The sequence below is a fragment of the Cynocephalus volans genome, chromosome 15 (assembly GCF_027409185.1).
Source record: "Cynocephalus volans isolate mCynVol1 chromosome 15, mCynVol1.pri, whole genome shotgun sequence".
Lineage (NCBI taxonomy): Eukaryota > Metazoa > Chordata > Mammalia > Dermoptera > Cynocephalidae > Cynocephalus > Cynocephalus volans.
Genome location: NC_084474.1, coordinates 60,124,505 through 60,130,765, shown reverse-complemented (window position 1 = coordinate 60,130,765; position 6,261 = coordinate 60,124,505).

The window sequence follows — 6,261 nt, the reverse complement described above, 5'->3', positions numbered from 1 at the left end:
TCACAGGCCCCACCCACACTCAATGGGAGGAGACAGAAGGCCATGAACACCATGAGACAGAGGTCATAGGGTACCTTAGAGTGTTAACCTGAGCTTCTTCAGATGACATTGTGCATATCAATGAATAAAATGCATATGGTATGCATTACGTCTCAATATTTTTGATTAAAAATACTGGTGTTCCCAAAAACACATTCTGAAAAATGCAAGCACAGAAGGAAGTAAGCCACATGTGCAACAGGTACATTTGTATTCCCATTCATTTTTGTCTGCCTCCCCTTCCCCCCTGCTATTCCTTTACACACACAGAAATCTTATTAATATGATTTTATCAAAGGTCAAATCATATAAGTTAACTATCACTATAAAAAATTTGTTTTTCTAGCTGTTCAGTGGAATCATTTCTTTTCACTACAATAATTGAGCTTATTTCCAGTTTTTAAAATGTTATTATTACATTAAGAGTGAGAACTTAAGTTTCATAGGCTTGTGTTGCCACTTTGTCAAACTTTTTCATGAAGCCTGTTTCATTGTGAATTGGTGAGACTTGTATGCCAAGAGACCCCATTTTTCTTTGAGTTCTGTCCATAGCTTGACTCTGGAGCTGAGACAGACATCCTGGACCACTCTGGGGAATAGTTACCAGGCCGTTCTCTATTTTTTCAGAAGTAATTCTTGCTCTTCCTCCTCCTCCCCAACAAATTATTCATATTAATAGGCATGTATAGGCCTTGGACTCAACCTGCTCGACAGACCCACAGAAAGTTTAAGTACTACTTTAGGCTCAGCTAATATCCCCACTGCACTCTTCTACCACCTTTGACAACTTTGACATTTTGAATGAGATCATCTCTTTTGTGGAAAGTTCCATATTATGCCACAATGGAGGCTAACTAAGCAAGAGGCTGGAGGAATGTAATACCTATAGGAATTGACCCCAGATCCAGGGAATGGAATGTGTATTGTAATTATAGCCTATACAGTGGAACTGTTATTAGACTGGTGTAGGGGAAGGGGGGCATTAGGAGGGATCTTACAAATCTTGCCTTTTTCACTTGAGGAAGTTAGAATTTGGTAGTTTTCAAATTATATTCTTTGTAGTCCTAAGGTTCAGAAAAGTTCCTCAAGGTTGCTCCAAGGAACAGATTGGAGATTGAACTAGACCATCCCATTCTCACAGCCAATGCAGCATAAGAAAATGTAAGATTTAGGGCCGGCCCCGTGGCTCACTCTGGAGAGTGCGGCGCTGGGAGTGCAGCGGTGCTGGGAGCGCTGAGGCCACGGGTTCGGATCCTATATAGGGATGGCCGGTGCACTCACTGGCTGAGCACGGTGCAGATGACACAAAGCCAAGGGTTGCGATCCCCTTACCGGTCCCAAAAAAATAAAAAAGAAAAGAAAATGTAACATTTAGAGTGTTGTTAGATGCTATCCAAGCAAAAACTGCAGTAGACAACAATGTTAATCAGGCAGGCATGACTTTATTCAGTCTTTTGCTACAGGAGACAGAGAGACAACTCAACTCCACTAAAACAAAAGGCACTGGGGTGAGCTAATGGAAAAGTACTGGAGGACAACCACTCCCCTCCCTCAGCCCATTAGCAGGGAGGTTGATCAATGAAATGTGTTGAGCACATTGAGTTATTCTTGAATTTCCAAAATGTTTTATCTGTGATTAGCCCATCTGTATTTGCTAATTGGCACCCATGGAAGTTAGGCTCCCACACTGCCATGGAGACTGAGAGATAAGTGTTATGTCCTTTCATGTTTACATTTCAAAGAGATAGTTTCCAGGTCTTTCAGAAAGACATTCCTGTGTTGTAAAACTGGCTTTTAAAAAGATTTATATCTCAAAAAGTGCAGAGAAATAATTTGCAAGTTTTCTAAAGTAATTGCTCTAAGAAAAGGGAGATCAGCGCTTGGAGTCAGAAGGAAGCCTGTGAAGTTCAGTCAAGCTAAAGAAAGTGTTAAAGTTGTCTCAGTCAATGACTAGGGCCTGCCAGAAATAAAGGACCTTTATCCAAATCAGGATAGTTCTCCCCACCTGCTCTCACAAGGAAGAGTCATAAGATATAGTAAAATTGTTAAATTTTGTTAGGTCTCTTCCCCTAAACTCTAATGCAAAACACATAAAATAGGCTGGAGCATGAGGCTTAGACTTATCTCCTTTCCTGAACACCAAACCCAAACTCTCTACAATAAAGCAAGGAAGGGAGAAACTGATGAGTGACTGCCCGAGAGCTGGCCAAATGACCTATAATTCTAGCAGAAGATGCATTGGATAGAGAAGAGACAGAGTGGGAGTAGCCACATTAATGTGTTCATTAGTAACTCTGTTTATTAGTAAACATGCATTAATCTGGCCATTTGCATTAATAACTTTACTTCCACAGGCAAGGTGTTAAAAGGGAAGAAAGGACAGTAACAAAGGAGTCTTAAGAATTTGTTATATATAGCACATGATTTTATTTCATAAATTATTTCTGCAGCTAAAAACAAAAATTAGAAAATCTCAGGCTGAAAGGCCTCTAAACACCCATTCAGTTCAAACACGTCATGCTGTATATATCTAAATAGCTATACCTATATCTATGTCTATATTTTTGTCTTTGTATCTGTCTATCTCCTTTCATTGTGATACAGGAGGTGCTCAGTTTCCCGGGGCTGGGGTTTCAGGACATGCCTCTGGATTTCCAGCCACTGCCTGAGGTCTGGGCCCCTTCTCTGGCTCACCCCTGGAGGAAAGTTACTGTTGCCAGTTAGACCTATTTTTAGCACCAACACAGGGAAAATAAGACCGCAAGGGGCTGGCTTTACAAATCCAGTGGCAGGGCATGCTCAACAGAGAGCACAGAATATTCTTGAATATGCCTGGGGCATATAATTGAGAACCACCCCCTTAATTGGATATTCATTCGATAGAGAAACTATAAAAGCCGATTCCCAGTCAAAGGCAGGGTTGTTCACTTTCCTGGAAGCAACCTGTACCTTAGTGGCTGATGTGTGTATACTTTACTTTGTATCAAACTTACTTTCAGCAAGTGGCTGCTCAATCTCTTGAGCCAGCCTGCACTTTTTACTGAGCTTTAAGTATGTTTTTCCTGCTTTTGTGTTAGACTTGATACCTGAACTGAACTTTTGTGTTAAACTTGGTGTGGGTGCTGCACAGTCTCTGGATCTCTGCCACACTCTCTCCGTGGAACCTGTTATTAAACTTGTTCTCACTTCTCTTGTGACTCTGCCCTTGAATTCTATCCTGTGGTGGGAGTCATGAACCTGGTAAGAGTACTGGCTGGGTTGAGGGCAACTAACAATTGGGCCCCCTGGACCTTACCTGTGACACCAATTTTGTTTGAATTTCATTCTGTTTAATATTGTTTAAAAGAAATGGCTTATGTTTTGTACTCCATATTTTACTGGAGTTTTGAGATTTTGCTGATTTTGTAGGAATAAAAATTGTTTGGAATCTTTACACAGTTTGACCACTCTGAAGATTAGGGAAATGTAGCAAGCTGTTGTGAGCCTTGAGAATCATGTAGATGCTTAGCACCTTATACCAACTATTAAGAAATTGCATTGAAATTATGAATTAATGCTTTTTTTCCTCAGTAAATAACATTGTTCTACCCTGATTTTTGCTATTCAAGTCATGACTGAGTAGCAGCTGAGCATCTGGGCATAGTTTCCAGTATCTGTAGCAGCTGAATGAGATTGAGTTGCAATCATATTGAAAGTGTGAGTCATCTATTTGAGGTTTGGAATATTTACAGCAGAAGACCTTGCTTGAGACTATACTGGAGACAGACATTGCAATAACAATCAACTCTTGGATAATTCTCTCAGTAAACTTAGCATGCTTTAATACACAGATTTTAAAATGCCCTTTAGATACACAACCAGTAGTAGAATTTCTGGATCACATGGTATTTCTATTTTTAATTTTTTGAGGAACCTCCTTAAAGATTTCTATAATGGCTATACTAATTTACTTTTCCACCAATAGTGTGCCTGGGTTTCCTTTTCTCCACATTCTCAACAACACTTGTTATTCTGTATCATTTCGATAATAGCCATTCTAACAGGCATGAGGCTAGAATGGCTATCTCACTGGTGTATTAATTTGTATTTCCCTGATGATTAGTGATGTTGAACACCTTTTCATATAGCTGTTAACCATTTGTATGTCTTCATTTGAGACATGTCTATTCAGGTTCTTTACCCATTTTTTAACTAGGTTGCTATCATTTTCTTGCTATTGAGTCTGAGTTTCTTAAATATTTTGGATATTAACTGCTTATCAGATATACGGTTGGCATATATTTTCTCCCATTCCATAGGTTATCTCTTCACTCTGCTGATTGCTTCCTTTAATGTAAAGAGCTTTATTGTTTGATATAATACCATTTGTCTATTTTTATCTTTGTTACCTGTGCTTTTGGGGTCATACCCAAAGAAACATTGCTTGAATCAGTGTCATGAAGTTTTCACCTATGTTTTCTTCTAGTAGTTTTACAGTTTTAGCTTTCAAGTTTAAGTGTTTAAGCGAGTTTGAGTTGATTTTTGTGTATGGGGTGAAATAAGATCCTAATTTTATTCTTCTGCATGTGGATATCTAGTTTTCCCAACACTATCTCTTGAAGAGACTCTTCTTTCTCTTGTATGTTCTTGGCACCTTTGTTGAAAACCAACTGATCACAAATATGTGGATTTATTTCTGGATTTTCTATTCTAATTCATTGGTCTTTGTGTCTGATTTTATGCTGTACCATGCTGTTTTGATTACCATAGCCTTATAGTATATTTTGAAGTCAGAGAGTGTGATACCCTTTCAGCTTCCTGCCCTCCCCCGCCCCCAGATTGCATTCAAGGTCTTTTGCAATTCCATACACATTTTGGGATTATTTTTCTATTTCTGTAAAGAATGTTGTTGGAATTTTTTATAGGGATTTCACTGAATATGTAGATCACTTTGGGTAGTATGGACATTTTAGCAATATTAATTATTCCAATTCATGAACAAGATATATCTTTTTTATTTATTTATGTCTTTTAAAATTTCTTTTATTGGTGTTTGAAAGTTTTCAGTATACAGGTCTTTCATCTTTTGGGTTAAATTGATTTCTAAGTATTTTTCTGTAGCTATTGTAAGGGGTATTTTTTTGCAGATAGTTTGTTATTGGTGTATAAAAATGCCACTGATTTTTGTATGCTGATTTTATAATCTACAAATTTACTGAATTTATTTATTAGTTCTAACAGTTCTTTTGGTAAAGTCTTTAGGGTTTTCTATATATATAAGGTCATATAATCTACAAACAGGGACCATTTAACTTCTTCCTTTCCAATTTGTATGCTTTTTATTTCTTTCTCTTGCTCAATTGCTCTGGCGAGGATTTCCAGTACTATGTTAAATAAAAATGATGACAGTGGGAATTCTTGTCATGTTCCTGATCTTTCTTAGAGAAAAAAACGCAATTTCTCGACTTTTCACCACTGAGTATGATGTTAACTGTGGATTTGTCATATGTGGCCTTTATTATGCTGAGCCCATATTCCTTCTATAACTAATTTGTTGAGAGTTTTTATCAGAAAGAATGTTGAAAGAATGTTGAATTTTGTTAAATGCTTTTTCTCCATCTATTGAAATGATTATATGGTTTTTGTTCTTCATTCTTTTTTAAATTTTATTTTAATTTATCAATATTCAATGTAGTTGATTTTCATGTCCCTTTACCAATTCCTCTTTCCTCCCTCCCACCCATGAACATCATATCTGTTCACTTGTCTTTATTTTTATTTTTATTTTTATTTTTTTATTTTTATTTTTATTTTTTTATTATTTTTTTATTATTTTTTTATTTTTTTTTATGTTCACTTGTCTTTAATTGTTGTGATTGTTGTGTCTTCTTCCCTCACTGTTCCTTTGTATATTTATTCATTTACGTATTTTTAGCTCCCACAAATAAGTGAGAACACATGGTATTTCTCTTTCTGTGCCTGACTTATTTCACTTAATATAATTTTTTCTAAGTCCATCCATGTTGCTGCAAATGGTAGTATTTCATTCTTTTTTATAGCAGAGTATTATTCAATTGTGTAGATATACTGCATTTCTGTATCCACTCATCTGATGATGGACATTTGGGCTGGTTCCAACTCTTGGCTATTGTGAAATCATCCTTGCATCCTTGGGGTAAATCCCACTTGATCATGTAAATGATCCGTTTAATACACTGTTAAATTTGGTTTGCTAGTCTTTTG